Here is a 15,332-nt window from a genome sequence, read left to right on the forward strand (position 1 = left end):
CCTAAGATCTGGAATTCCCTCCCTAAACCCCTCCGTCTCTCTATCTCTCTCTCCTCTGTTAAGACACGCCTTAAAACCTACTTCTTTGACCAAGCTTTTAGTCTCCTTATGTGGCTTGGTGTCAGATTTTGTTTGAGAGCACTCCTGTGAAGCACCTTGGGATGTTTTACTATGTTAAAGGCGCTATATAAATTCAAGTTGTTTTTGTTGCTAAATCACCTTTATCAGCAGTTTTTGGGTTGAATGAGGTGGAGGCCACGGTAGTGTAGTTGCACAAAGTGCATTGGATGGGAATGGGCTAAATGTCCTTCTTCCATATCAGGGTTGCATATGACTGTTTGGCAGGCTGCCCTTGGGACATGAATCCAATGCCTCAGCCACCCTGGCTGTCAGGGACAGAGGTTTGGAGTGAAATAATCTAATTAAATCACATACGGAAATAAAATTAAAAGAATGAAAACAAATACATACCATCCTCTCTTGGATTTGGAATCTTAGAGTGGAACGTCCAATGGATTGGATTGGTCCCAAGTATTGAAACCTTAAGCCTAATGAACTGGGGGCACTATAGGCATTACACTGTCTTTCCAGCTCTGGGCCTGACGTTGAGTCCTGCCACATTTGATTGAGATTTTAAAATTCTCATCTTTGTGTTCAAATCCCTCCATGGCCTCACCCCTCTCTATCTCTGTAACCTCCTCCAGCCCTACAACCCTCCAAGAACTCTGCGTTCCTCCAACTCTGGCCTCTTGTGCATCATCCACTTCCATCGCTCCAGCACTGGTGGCGGTGCCTTCAGCGGCCTAGACCCTAAGCTCTGGAATTCCCTCCCCGGACCTCTCCGCCTCTCTCTTCTCCTTTAAGATGCTCCTTAAAGCCTACCTCTTTGACCAAGCTTTTGGTCACCCGTTCTAATGTGAAGCGCTTTGGAACATTTTACTATGTTAAAGGCGCTATACAAATGCCAGCTGTTGTCCTCAGCTTGGCTCAGTTGATAGCATTCTTGCCTCTGGGTCAGAAGGTTGTGGGTTGAATCCACACTTGAGTCTAGTAACTAGGCTGGTACATCAATGCAATGCAAGATAAAAAACAAGGTTGACATTCCCATGCAGTGCTGACGGAGTGCGGTATTGTAGGAAAGTGCTGTTCACTGACGTCCTGTCTGGCTGTTGAAAGCTGCTGTAATGGGAAGATGGTAGGGTTGGTATCATATAAGGATGAGATCATCTGAACCTCCTTGTGAAATGTATCACTGCCTCCCTTGCTGCATGACATTAGAACAGCTCACATTTATATAATGCTGCTCACATAACAAAATGTTCAGTGTTTCCACAGGGATGACACATGGTTCTCCTTCAGCCCCAAAGCAAAAGGAAAAAGAGCTTGGCAAACATTTTTTTTTCTCCTTCAAAACGGTGCCACTTCTTAAGGGAAAAGTATATTCCTTTAAGAATTGATGGCATGTAAATATCTCAGAGAAACACATTTTAGCCAGTCTTAGTTCTCTACTGAAATCAGCCATGGGTCAGGGGGGAGGGGAGGCAGAATGTTTTTTCCCCCGTGTGTGTGTGTGTGTTTGTGTGTGTGTAGCGTGAACTGTAATCATTCTGAGACCAAAGGGCTGTGTTGCTCTTGGCCACTCAATCCAAAAACGCCCCACCTGAATCTGATTCTCTTCAGTTTGCTCACTCGTGCTCTAAGCCATGTAAACACAGGAAGCAGACAAGAGATGCTGTGGAGATGGAACATTATGTACTCTGTGCAGCCCTGACAGTGACGGCACACAAACCCTTTCATGGCTTCTGCACTGCCAGCCAGCAGGCAAAACATGTACTACAAGCAATTAAAACCCGTTAAGATACAACACTGTAGACATGATCACAACCAAGCAAAGTGAGAAAAGGCCAGAATGCCTTTGATGTAAACTTTAGTCCACTGTTTATTTTGATTTTAATAGTTTAATTACGTGTCAGTAAAACACATTTTAAAAGTGCCCAATTCTGCTCACCCGCGCCTTTATATACAACTGGAATTATTATTAAGATTCTAATACAAAAACAACAGCAAACCCACCCAAAGGCATTCAAACCGCAATCTGCTTGTTCAGGTGAAGACTCTTCCCCTTGCCTTTGGCGGTGGGGTTGGTGGGGGGGCGCGGGGGTTGTGAAGAATTCTTTAAAGGGCCATTGTCTTCATGGGAAAGTGTTTGGCAAACCCCTTTCTACGTTTGCAAACAAAACCATCTGATGAATTAATTTGCATAATTACGTTGTCATTATGGCATCATGTTACACCCTGTGCTGTCAGGCAGCACAATTATGCAAATTACGCCGGATTGTTTGCAAATTCTGAAAAAAAGACCTGCTAAGGCTTTTCTGCAAAAAAAACAATTTCCCTTTAATTAAAGACACAAGTTGATTAAAAACACAAGTTTTGTTTCATGTCTCTGTGAAGTGCCTTGGAACATTTTTCTACGTTAAAAGAGCTGTATAAATGCAAGTTATTGTCGATTACTGTTCTTCTCCATGAACACCAACTTAAAAAACTAGCAAAAGCTGACCAAAATCTTCCAAAAAAATAGACACAGCCTCATAAAAGTTGACAATTCAAAAGTGGCTCTGAACACAGGCCTATGACGTGCAAAAACAAGTCATTACACTGAAAATGCAATGGGAAATGTCCTTGTCACATAAGCTGCTGGTATATCCATTCCTTGGTTCATAACGGAGGGCAAAAAAACCTAAGACACTTTCTCTTCCGTCTCCTCCTCCAATCCTCGCAGTTCTTGCAGATATTCTTCTTCGAACCTTTAGTTCATGCTGGCACTTTTCTCCCTCTCCTCCTCAATTTAACATGCTACTCTTCTCCCGAGCCAACCCCTCAGTTCATGCTGGCACCATCCTTCAATTGATGCTGACACTCTCCTTCCTCTCCCTCCCTCCTTCCCCCCACTCCGATAAGACACCGTTCCCAGCTCCTCCCCTCTTCTCCCCACCAACGCACCATTCCTGGCTTCTCCGCTTTGTCGCCTCATAAAGCATCACAATTCTCCTTTCTTTCTCTGCCCCCAACGCCAAAATACCACTCCCAGGCTCTCCGCTCTTCCTCCTCTCCCAAACCGCCACTCCACACATCTCTTTTCCCCCCTACCCCCCTGAATAGGGTTGCTAATCCTCCAGGATTGTCCTGGAGTCTCCAGGAATGAAAGATTAATCTCCAGGACACTGCAGTGGCAGGAATTGGGTAGGAGGGACGTTGAGGGGGAGTGGGGCCCAGTCTGTCTCCACACACACATAGACTGGGCCCACAAATCGCCGATTGTTCACGTCAAATGCGGACAGTTAATATGCATGCATTGTCCTCCTCTTTGTTTCTAGAAATTTACTCTTCTCCCTTTCGTAATGTGTTGACTTCTTGCTGGCTACAGTTTTGGGGATGCCATTCTCTCTGTCCCCCTCACACAAATGTGAGCCTAGACGGTGAGGCAGACTGCAGGGGGTATCACTGCCAATCCTCATTCACACTTCCAGCAATGTGTAATGATCAGGAGCAAGAACCCATGCCAAATTTCCCATCCTGAACCCAGAGTGTCAAGGCCAATTGTAGTGCCTTGTACCACTGACTCAGGCCAGCTAAGTTAGCACAGACCTGGGATTGAATCTTTCTGGGCTACTCAACGCCATAATCAGCTGAGCCATTGGGAAGCCAAAAAAAAAAATCGGCCTTTTGAGATATATTTTCACAAGAGCTGTTGATCACTTGTTTTATTATTAAAATGCTGCACTCCCATTTCATTCCATAAAATGGTCCAGTGTTACAGTAATCACTCATTAATGGAAAGTATCGATTTCATCGAGCTGAGCAAAACACTAAGCTGAAAAGATTTTGTCTGGGAGCACACAGAGTTCAGTAGGCCCACAGCACACAGCTGCAGGGTGTTGGGTTTGGTTATGTTGCTGGACTAATAATCCAGAGGCCTGGTACTCGTAACCCAGAAGAACGTGAGTTCAAATCTCACCGTGGCAGTTTGAGAATTTGAATTCAGTTTAAAAAAAAAAGCTGGTATCAGTAAAAGTGACCATTAAACTGTTGGATTGTTGTAAAAACCCAACTGGTTCACTAATGTCCTTTAGGGAAGGTAAACCTGCCATCCTTACCTAGTCTGGCCTATATATAACTCAAGTCCCACACCAATGGGGCTGACTCTTAACTACCCTCTGCAGTGGCCTAGCAAGCCACTCAGTTGTACAAGGGAAGCTAGGGATGGGCAGAAAATGCTGGCCATGCCAGTGGCTTCTACGTCTCAAGAATCCATAAAAAGGGTGGTAAAGTACCAAAGTAAGGGGTGGAGCCTTTCGGTATACGTAGTAGTGCGTTCGTGTCAGTGCAATACCAATTGCCAAATTACTGAAACTCATTTCTGATGGATTACTAGGCCTCAGTGGGCCAAACCCTAACCTCCAAACCTTGTCATCCACACCTTCCAAGAAAATGCACAGGCGCTGGTGGATTCGACGTCTGTCGATATGCTTTACTGCGGGACTTATGCAGTAAAACTGCTGAATCTTATACTCGTTAAAAAAAAATTTGTATTGAAAATGTTTCAAAATATCACAGAGGCTGAAGCATATCACAAGGCTGAACACACCAAAGGATTAAGGCGAACTGGAGTTTTTTCAACCCCAAGATGTAAAGCATATCTGAAACACATTCCAATGACTCATCCACTGTTTGGTGGCGGTAGGCGCCATGTGGAATAGTGATGGACGTCATACTGTACAATGTAAGCCGTAGCTCAGTTGGTAGTGCTCTCGCCCCTGAATCAGAAGGTTGTGGGGTCAAATCCCACCTAGGCTGATACTGAGGGAGTGCTGCACTTTCAGATAAGACGTTAAACTGAGGCCCTGTCTGCCCTCTTGCATGGGCATAATTCCCATGGCATTATTTTGAAGAAAAGCAGGGGAGTTCTCCCTGGTGTCCTGGCCAATATTTATCCCTCAACCAACATCACTAAAAAGATAAGATTATCTGGTCATGTATCTCAGTGCTGTGTGTAGAACCTTGCTGTGCGCAAAATGGCTGCCGCATTTCCTACATTACAACGGTGACTACACTTCAAAAGTACCACATTGGCTGTAAAGCACTTTAGGACGTCCTGCGGTCGTGAAAGGTGCTATATAAATGCAAGACTCTCTTTCTTTATAATTTGAACTGCAGTGCTTTTTCGCTGTACCTTCACTGCACGTGTCATAACATAAGGAGGAATAACCCAGCACAGAGTGGTTTTGCAGAAATATCACCAAACAAAAATGGTAACAAGCCTGCCGACAAGTCACGCGGTGCACCTTTTATACACTGAGAAAGAGCTCAAGAGGTTTTGCACTGCTGATGTGTAAGGTGCTGTCTCACCTCCCCCCCTCCACTACTGAGTATTTATTCACATCTCACATCGTTGGAGATTCACTCTCACAAGGCCGGAAGTTTGGAGTCTCACTTCGTAGTACATTTTGAGGGTTTGTTTTTTTTTCACTCTCTGGCTGCCTGGAGTCCAATCAGGTCCCAGTACGAATGAACCTTTTTCTCTCCCTCTTGCGAACGCTCTAGTACATGAACCGGGCGGCGGGAGCTGGGTTTTTTTTTTGCTGCAGTCACAATGAAAGAACATTGTGCAGTTTCGGGTTTGAAGAGGAGGACTGTGTGTTCTTGATCTGTTAAAACCACATCCTACTTTGCACATGTCCTGCGCATGCCAAAACCATCACGCCAGCTGTTCAATAAATCCTGGCAATATGCTTTACATAGAATGAAAAAAATAATAATAACTGCCAGCCATACTTAACTGAGGAGGGGGCAGGTCACAACGACCTAACACAAGAACAAGGAGTTAACCTATTGAGCCCCCTTCACCTCCCCACCCTATCCCCAGCACAAACCACAGAATAATATAGTCTAATTAATGCTAATTAATCAGGTGAGAGATGGCATGAACTGGGCATGCTGTGTTAATGCACGAGCTCGCTGTGCCACAGGGTGCTTGGATGTGGGTTCGCTGTAGAAAATGCCTTGCAGAGGTGAGAGTGCTACCACTGAACCACGGCTGGCACCTTTATTGTAGTGCTCAGCGCTGTAATGGGGAGGTGGGTGCTGGGGTTGGCATCAGGGGAATGTTTGTAGGCACCTCTCGGATCTGGGACTGTTTGGGTGGCTGGGGCTCTGGGTGGGTATGTGGGAGTGCTGTGAGTTGACAATCAGTTAACTGATCAGTTACAGCACTAGCTCACCTTGCCAACAGCGCGCTCGTGCCTTGAAACAAAGAGGGCGCTGGCATCTCTGACTCTACACCCCCGCGCCCAGTTACGGTGGATAATTAGAGCCCCACTGCAGTCCTACTTCGATGGGGCTCTTTCATTGGGGAGGTTGGCCGGGCCCTGGCTACCTTCTTTTGCTGAGGGCCAAGAAGAGGAGGGGGAACCGCACTCAATTCCAGGTCACAAAAAGGGCGGACCATAAATGGAGCAGCCAACCTGCCGAATGAAGGGAAGGTGGGCCGCAAAGGGACGCAAGGTGGCATTTTGAGTAGCACAACTACCTGTAACTGGTCAAAGAAACACCCCAGCCTCACTACATACAGAATTTACAGCACAGAAACAGGCCATTCAGCCCAATAGGTCTGTGCCGGTATTTATGCTCCACACGAGCCTCCTCCCATCTTACCTCATCACACCCTATAAACATATCCTTCTACTCCTTTCTCCCTCATGTACTTATCTAGCTTCCCCTTAAATGCATCAAATCTACAATCACATACAAAGTATTTAAAAAAATGTTAAAAAAATAGAAACAGAAAATGTACAAAATACACAGCACGCCCATCTGTCCTGGTAAAGAGAAAAGGCAGGGATAACCTTTTGGGTATAACCTTTTATCAGAATAACGGATTACTGTTTCAGGTGTTGACCCTTTGTTAAAACGACAAAGAATCTGCACCAGACCTGTTAACCTGCCATACCTCTTTACACCTGCTGTGTATTTCTAGCATTTGCAGTGTTTATCTTTTTATTAAGAAGTGTGTGGTTTTAACGTCAGTGAAGTAAACTGTTAACCCCAGCCATTCCAGGCTCCTTTGATCCCTTCATTTCCTTGGGCCTGCAGAGCAGCAGATGTGCCAGTGAGGCTCGCACATCCCTGCCTGGGAAACAAGGCCAGACAATAGCTGGGCGGGAAGACACAGCTGACAGTAGCTGGGCGGAGAGATGCAGCCCATTGTAGCAGAGCTAATAGACGGAGCGGACAGTAGCTGGGCGGAGAGATGCAGCCCATTGTAGCAGAGCTAATAGACGGAGCGGACAGTAGCTGGGCCGAGAGATGCAGCCCATTGTAGCTGGGATGGGAGATACATCTAAAAGTAGCTCGGCCCAGAAGAATAAACAATCAGACAATCAGTGACTCAAGGACATCATCATATTGTCCATTAAATTTAAAAAGAGGCTTTTTTTGACAGTATCGCATCCCTTACTTTTATTTCCCCCTCCTGTCTGATCTCCTTGGCTCGTCCACAAGTGAACACTTCACCAGGGCTAGCTCCTGGGAGGTGTGACCTGTTGAGGACTTTCCCTCTGACTTTCCTTCTCTACCTGTGGGGAAGCACTCAGCCATCTCACAGTATCTTCCCTCAGTGATGCAGCCAAAATCAGGAACTGAGTGCAGTTTTTTTTTCAATCATCCTTCGGGATATGGGAGTCTCTAGCAAGGCTGGCATTTATTGCCCATCCCTAGTTGCCCTTGAGAAGGTGGTGGTGAGCCGCCTTCTTAAATGGTTACAGCCCATGTGGAGAAGGTACTCTATAATGCTGTTGGGTAGGGAGTTCCAAGACTTTGACCCAGCGATAATGAAGGAAGGGCGATATATGTCCAAGTCAGGATGGTGTGTGACTTAGAGCTGATGGTGTTCCCAGGCAACTGCTGCCTTTTACTTCTAGATGGTGGAGGTCGGAGATTTGGGACGTGCTGCTGAAGAAGCCTTGGCAAGTTACTGCAGCGCATCGTTTAGATAGGACACACTGCAGCCATAGCGTGCCGGTGTTGGAGAGAGTGGACATTTAAGCTAGTTGGGGAAATCGAACCTGTGTCCCAGCACCCTAATGGTGCTCACACTCTCTATGCCACTGCGCCATGTAATATTCATTATTGTGATCCCAATTTAAAGGGCCACCCCTTTGCCTAAAAAATTGTTGGGCAAACCTTTTATTTGGAAAGGGAGAAAAGACAAATATCATTTTTGATACAATAACAACAACTTGCATTTATATAGCACCTTTAACATAGTGAAACGTCCCAAGGCGCTTCACAGGAGCAATTATCAAACAAAATTTAACACCGAGCCACATGAGGAGATTTTAGGACAGGTGACCAAAAGCTTGGTCAAAGAGGTAGGTTTTAAGAAGCGTCTTAAAGGAGGAGAGTGAGGCGGAGAGGTTTAGGGAGGGAATTCTAGAGCTTGGGGCCTAGACAGCTGAAAGCACGGCCAACAATGGTGGAGCGATTAAAATCGAGGATATGCAAGAGGTCAGAATTGGAGGAGCGCAGAGTTCTCAAAGGGTTGTAGGGCTGGAGGAGCTCACAGAGATAGGGAGTGGCGGGGCCATGGAGGGATTTGAAAACAAGGATGTGAAATTTAAAATCGAGGCAGACTTTTGCTTCTTGTACTGTGCATTCTGAAATGAGTGCGAAAGGCTTTTCTTTTCGATGACAACGGTGCCCTGTTAAAGAAATTAGTTCCTCAGCAGGATCTCCAGAAGCACCCCCACCGCCCCCCCCCTCCTTCCTGAAGCAATTTACCCTCTAATTCTGCAGCGTAAACAACTGCTAGGAGAGGCATGTGAGAAACCGCGATAAATACAGCACCGGTGGCAAAGTCGGGCCTCCAGCACAAGGAGGACGAGAGAAAATAAGCTCTCCCTCAGTCCGTTCTATCCAGTGTGCAGTACAACAACAGATACAAACTTCAGTACTTAATGGCAATAGCCGCTGTCAGCGTGACAGCTGTAACCAAATAGTGCAGTAACGGGGAGTCCTGTCTGTGTTTAGAATCACAACTCAAGAAGCAAATATCATGGAGTGTTGATGGGACAAGAGCAGACTTGTTAGCTCAGCGATGAGTGATGGCTTTTACTTTTATGCTAGGTTTCCAAAAATGTCAGGACCCACTCTTAACAACAGGCTCACAATTAGGAAAGGTGCTTACTCAGCGCTCAACATTCACGACTGTGCAGCACCGGGGCAGAAGGTTAAAAGCAATTCTAGGTTTGGATGAAAGAAATGCTTTCTATGGTCAGTTCATTATTGTATAGGAGAGGTGAAGGGAAGCAGGGGAGGGGTAGGGTTGCCAGCCCTTCAGGATTGCCCTGGAGTATCCAGGAATTGGAAGATTAATCTCCAGACACTGCTGTGAGCAACCCGGGAGAAAAATCAGAGGGGCACTAAAAAAAATTGTGTGTTTTTTTCATTTTCTTTGAACACTTCTGTTATAAAAATATGCGAGATGGGAAAATCGGCTGTTCGACTGACAGTCAAGAAGCATCCAGTTGGGTAACGAAGAGTCTTTTCGCTCTCCGATTGGTGTAGGAAGGCGGTGCACCATGAGGGTGGACGTGTTGGGCGACCAATGGCGGGTGCGTGGGGCTGGGGCAGTTGGAGGGAGGAGGTCATGTGATGAAACCTCCAGGAATACGTCCAACCAGAGTTGGCAACCCTAAGGAGGGGAGCATTGTGAATAGTTAGGCTGGAGGTATGAGCGGAGAGGAGGAGGTTGTACAGGTTAAAAGTCATTCTAGGTTTGGCTGAAGGAAATGCTTTCTATAGTCAGTTCATTACTGTAATAGAAGCTGCTAGCGACCCAGGCACGGGGCTGTTTGGAGTAATGTTAGACTTGCTGTCTGTGGAGCCAACAGGCAGGATACTCGTACGGTTTTAAAAAAACCAATGGGCCCTCTCGGTGGCTCATCAAGTTGTATAGCAGTTGGTTTAAGTTCCGCACCCGGTGTCAAACTGAGTCAAACAGACCAGGGAGGTCTCAGGGTCAAACCCACGCCCCCCCGCCCCCGCTGTCTGAGCTAAGCAGAGGTGTTACAATTAGTCTCAGTGCCTCTGGGCTAGGGAGTGGAGTAAAAAAAAAGACCATCAGCGACCCCTGCTGGAACGTGTACACATGTGGACGTCACTGCAGGACAGGATTTGCATTAGGCTGTGATGCTACTTGTGGTCGAATAGCTGGCCAACATTCACTGTCTAGGCAGTGATTAGCTGTCTGCATGAGCTACCAGAAGTTGGTCAGTACTTATGGAACTGCACCTCTACATCAGGCACTGGCCACAGAATAGGCAGGGAGAAAATCGGTGGGTGAGGCGTAAAAATTAAATGTCACATCGCCACACGTTTCACTGGTACACGTTCACCTGCGCACCTTGATGGACACGTTATAAATAAGATGCTTCAAGGACCACAGCATCAAAGAATCCTTGGACATGGAATTCAATTGAGCTCGAAAATGGGCAGACAGGGGGCAGGGCACGTGCTGCCCTGCGGTCCCAGGGACCAGGTGGAATTAGTGCTAGATAACTATAATATGATTCAGGCGTGCAGCCAATGAATAGCACAGGTAGCACTGGCTGCAAGCCTGTTTTGGGGGGGGGGGGGGGGGGGGAATTTGGGTGATGCCACTTAAAGGCAGCCGGCACCACTTAAAGGGGAGGTGCACTCTGGTTGCAGACAACGAGCAAACTTGAAAAATGCCCGCAATGGGTAAGGTAAGGTAATTGGCAAAAGAACCAGAGGCGAGATGAGGAGAAATTTCTTTATGCAGCGAGTACTGGAATGTACTGCCTGAAAGGGCGGTGGAAGCACATTCAATAGTAACTTTCAAAGGGGAAGTGGATAAATACATGATGGGGAAACATTGGCAGGGCTATGGGAAAGGGGCAAGGGAGTGGGACTAATTGGACAGCTCTTTCAAAGAGCCGGAACATGCATGATGGGCCGAATGGCCTCCTTCTGTGCTGTATCATTCTATGATTCTAAGAGGCGCAGAGAGGACACCCAGGTTCTCTGATGCCGTGTTGGAGACCCTGGTCCAGGTGGTGGGCAGGAAAAGGGAGCTCTCCAGCCAACGCCTCCACCACCAGTGGGAAGAGGTTGCTGAGGAGGTCAATGCCAGAAGCTTAGATTCCAGGTCATGGCTGCAATGCCGAAAGAAGTTCAATGACCTCAACAGAGTCATCAAGGTAACAATATTGCTCTTTTACTCTCTGCTCGCACCTCCAGCCTCACTACTCAAAATACTCCCTTCCCCCGCTTCCCTTCACTCTCCTATAATCACTGCACTGCACTTCGTCACACCTCCTGCTCCTTATACTCACACACTCACCGCTAATGCAACCCTCACTGCCCCACGCCTCACATCTTACACACTGCATACTAACTATTTGACCACGGCGGGCACATTCTCTAAACATCTCACAGGGGTGTCACTAATAGATTCCCTTCTTTCTTGCAAGAGGTCGCACTCAGCTCGTGCCAGGAGGCTGCCACTGGAGGAGGCCAAGCCAAAACTCTCTCGTGCGGAAACAAACACGCTGGCCAACCTGGAGGAGACTTTGCATAGGGTTTCTTCACACCTTATCCTCTTTTTCCCTTTTTACTTCTATCTCACTCTGCATGACAAACTGCAGCTGCTTTCACCAGCCACTTCTTCCTGTGCTCTCCCTTCACACTAAAAGCTGACTCTTGACCCTCTCTTTCATTTCAGGAACTGAAAATGTGGAAATGTGCCACTTTCTGAAGATGCACCATCACTCGATCTGACCCCATTAAGCCCCAGCACATACTAGCTCCGCTGCAGGGGACTCAGACACTGACTTCGAGGGCCCAGGCTACTGAAGAAGGTTGGATGGGCATTTTCCAGGAAATCCTAGGTGCACTGGGCAGCCTGCCAGCGAGCTTGCGCCCATTGGCTCAGAGCATGGAGGAGTCCAGCTCCAACTTGTGTCGGGGCTTCGTGCCGAGCATGGAGGCCATTCTGCCCAACATGGACCGAGCGGTCAGCTCCCTGAACACGACATTGGTGCCCACCATGATGGAGGATCTGCTGACAGCTCTGACAGCTTCCACTAGAAAAGAAATCAGAGCTCAACCTTATTGTTTATCCTCTGTTTAAATTATTCCACCATTTGTCTGGGCCTCTACTGAAATGGCAGCCTCTCATACTCCATGCCAGTACCGTTGTTTAAATTTTAATCTTGAGGGCACAGGGTTGTTTAAAAGTTTGTACAAATGCAGAAATATTTCAGTGACCCCCTGAACCCAAAATGGGGCTAAACATGGTGGATGAACGCTCTTTGAGAGCCAGTCTTTTCCTCTGGCCTCTGGCCGTCAACTTCTACAATTAATTAGCACATTACGTTTAGGAATATTTACTCAGCGTTCACAGGATCTATGACAATGTCTGTACCTACACCAGCTCCATGAGGCACGGTGCATTGCATTTATGATGAACACTTTCACATTTGGACCTTGAGCTGAAAGATCGATATCCTGAAGATCAGCCCATAGATTTTTTTTTTGTTGGTGCATGTTTGTCTGAAGTGAGGGTCCTTCATTAAAGCAGTTTGTTCAGCCCATTGCGAAAACCAAAATTGCTACAGTGCCTATGACCTTTGAACCCAGGCCCCCTGCCCCTCTCCTCCTAATGATTCTTTCAGTCAGGTTAACTCCTTCCGGGTAAATCCAATTCGGCTCCATGGGTCAGAATATTACTGAACATTATTCAGGTTGTGTTGCAGTTTCATGCCAAAAAATTCTGCCAAGTTTAGCTATCAGGTGCCACCGAATGAGCATTGGGATCTGGTGTCATCAAGATCATAAAAGCAGCTTGTAACTCTTTCCCACTACAATCATCTACCCTGTACTGGCATTTCACCCCTCCCCAAAACTTAAAATGACACCAACAAACTGTAATTTACAACATAGTCGCATTCCCACCCCCCTCCAAAACCCTGATATTTAAAACACAGTGAAGTTGCTAAGGGTTTGCTTTGAACTCCCTGGAAAACTTGTCTGTTTTTTAAAAGTTCATTCTTGGGATCTGTGCATCGATGGCAAGGCCACCATTTATTGCCCATCCCTGGTCGCCCTGGATACAACTGAGTGGCTTACTTGGCCACTTCACAGGGCAACCACATTGGTGACGGACTGGAATCATATGTAGGCCAGACCGGGTAAGGACGGCAGGTTTGCTTCCCTAAAGGACATTAGTGAACCAGTTGGGTTTTTCTGACAATCCGACAGCTTCACGGTCACTTTTACCGATAACCAGCTTTTTAATTTCCAGATTTAAAAAAAAAACTGAATTCAAATTCTCAAACTTTGATTTGAATGCATATTCTCTGGATTATTAGCCCAGGCCTCTGAATTACTAGTCCGGTAACATAACCACTACACCAGTGTACCCCCAAGCTGGTGGTAGTCTGGAGTCAAGGTACAAACCGAAAGAACAGAACTTCTTCATTTGAAGAGCTGCAGGGGCCCAGGCCCAGGACATTCCAATGGAATAAGTTCTACAAAGCCCAGACCGTCGACTTCAATGAAAGAAAAAATCGGGCGCGGTGTAAAATGGGCTGCCGGTTCGTTATGAGCTTGCATCGAGCTAACGTTGAAGACTAATTTTGTCCCCAGTAACTTGGGGATTGATTTCCACGTGTCGCTCCCAAATACGCTGCAGTAAACATCTGCTCTCAATGGGATCAGCAGATGTAGGGCCTTAGATCTCAGGGGTGAATTTCGAAAGGATGCTCAGAAATCGACCAGGCCAATTCAAAAATCCTTTCGAAAAGTAACATTTAAAAGAGGAAGGGCGTCTTTCAATCCTTTCGTTGTCTGAAAAGAAATGTTAAAAACCATACTTGTAAGGAAGAACTGATAGAAATCCCACGCACAAAACCTCATAACAGAGCATGTTAGAAGGGGACTGCAATACTTTGGAAACATGTACAGAAGCAGTGACGCTTTTGTAGCGATGGTGGGGTGCAGGAGTTGGGAGCTGCTAAAAGGCTGAAAATAAGGTCGGTGGGGGGGGGTGGTGGAGAGGGGGCTGGAAACAGAGAGAGACCCAAAAGGTTCTGGGGAAGGGAGGGACAGAGAGAAGCCCAATCACAAAAGGGAGAGACAAGGCCTGAGAAGCCCAACGCTGAGGGTGGGAGAGAAAGAAGGGAGCCCTTGCGCCGAGGGGAAAGGGACCAAGAGAAGTGTAGCACAGAGGTAGGAGGGAAGGAAGGATTACGAGCCGCATGGATTCCGGGGAGAGGGAGGAGCCAAAAGGCAACGGACAGAGGGCAGAGGACCGAGTGATGCCCTGAATGAAGGGCAGAGAATGGGAATTAGGATGAGTGAGATTGAGAGAAGCCTTGTACCAATGAATGGGCTTAGGGACCAAGAGAAGCATAGTGTCAAGTGGGAGAGGAGAGGAGGGAGGAACAGAGAGGTGCTGTGTGGTATTCTGGGGAGAAAAGAGAGGGATTGTGATGATGGTACAGGATTCTACAAAGAGGAAGCCCTAAATGTCACCTCATGACTGAATGCAGGGATAGTGCACGGCTAATTCTGATGTTCAGTCACCAAGGACCATTAAAGTGCAGCCATTTGAGGTTTGTGGGTTACTATACTCGACCGGCTTTAAGCAGGAAAGAGTTAATGAATGAGGAGCAGGCTTACCACTACAGTACTAATTACAGACAGTGCGCCCGACCCTGGAAGTCAAATTAAAATCCTTAGCCGGGTTGAGATGAAGGAGAATGTGGAAAACCAATAAAGGGAAAACTCGGTGGATCCAAAGTGCAAATGATTTGGGTCAGTCTGTATGGTAATGGGCTGACTGCGAAGGTACTTTTCTGCTGTCTAAGCTCATTTCGAGGGCAGTAAAAATGATTAGAAGGCTGAGGTTGAGCACCTAAGTAATGCCATGTGTGTGTGTTGAATGCTGACAGTCAGGCAGCTCTGCTGTTCCGAGTAACAGGTGCTAAAAAGGGACTTGCAGATTCCTGCACACAGGCATCGAGGAATGGGCGGCGTCAGGAGTCTTGCAGCTCGTTGATCAGCACTGGCAGGATTATACGGAAGAACCTAAAGGCTAAAGCTTTCTAGAATGAACTGGAACATCTTTCTAGGTTTCTGGAGGCCTGGCATTATCACTACGAACTCTCCGATCACCAAGAGCTCCACAAGCCCCATCCCAAGTTGGCCTTTTCCGCCATTGAATCACAAATGCTTGAACATGTGCTGAG

At 46.9% G+C, this 15,332-nt stretch overlaps 1 protein-coding gene across 5 annotated transcripts in view; it reads right to left on the reverse strand.

Annotated features, from left to right (window-relative positions):
• Positions 1 to 15,332, reverse strand: part of LOC137327844 (potassium voltage-gated channel subfamily KQT member 1) — a 699,654-nt gene that overhangs the window by 71,016 nt on the left and 613,306 nt on the right. The gene's annotated exons all lie outside the window — the stretch shown is intronic.

The sequence above is a fragment of the Heptranchias perlo genome, chromosome 12, assembly GCF_035084215.1.
Source record: "Heptranchias perlo isolate sHepPer1 chromosome 12, sHepPer1.hap1, whole genome shotgun sequence".
NCBI lineage: Eukaryota > Metazoa > Chordata > Chondrichthyes > Hexanchiformes > Hexanchidae > Heptranchias > Heptranchias perlo.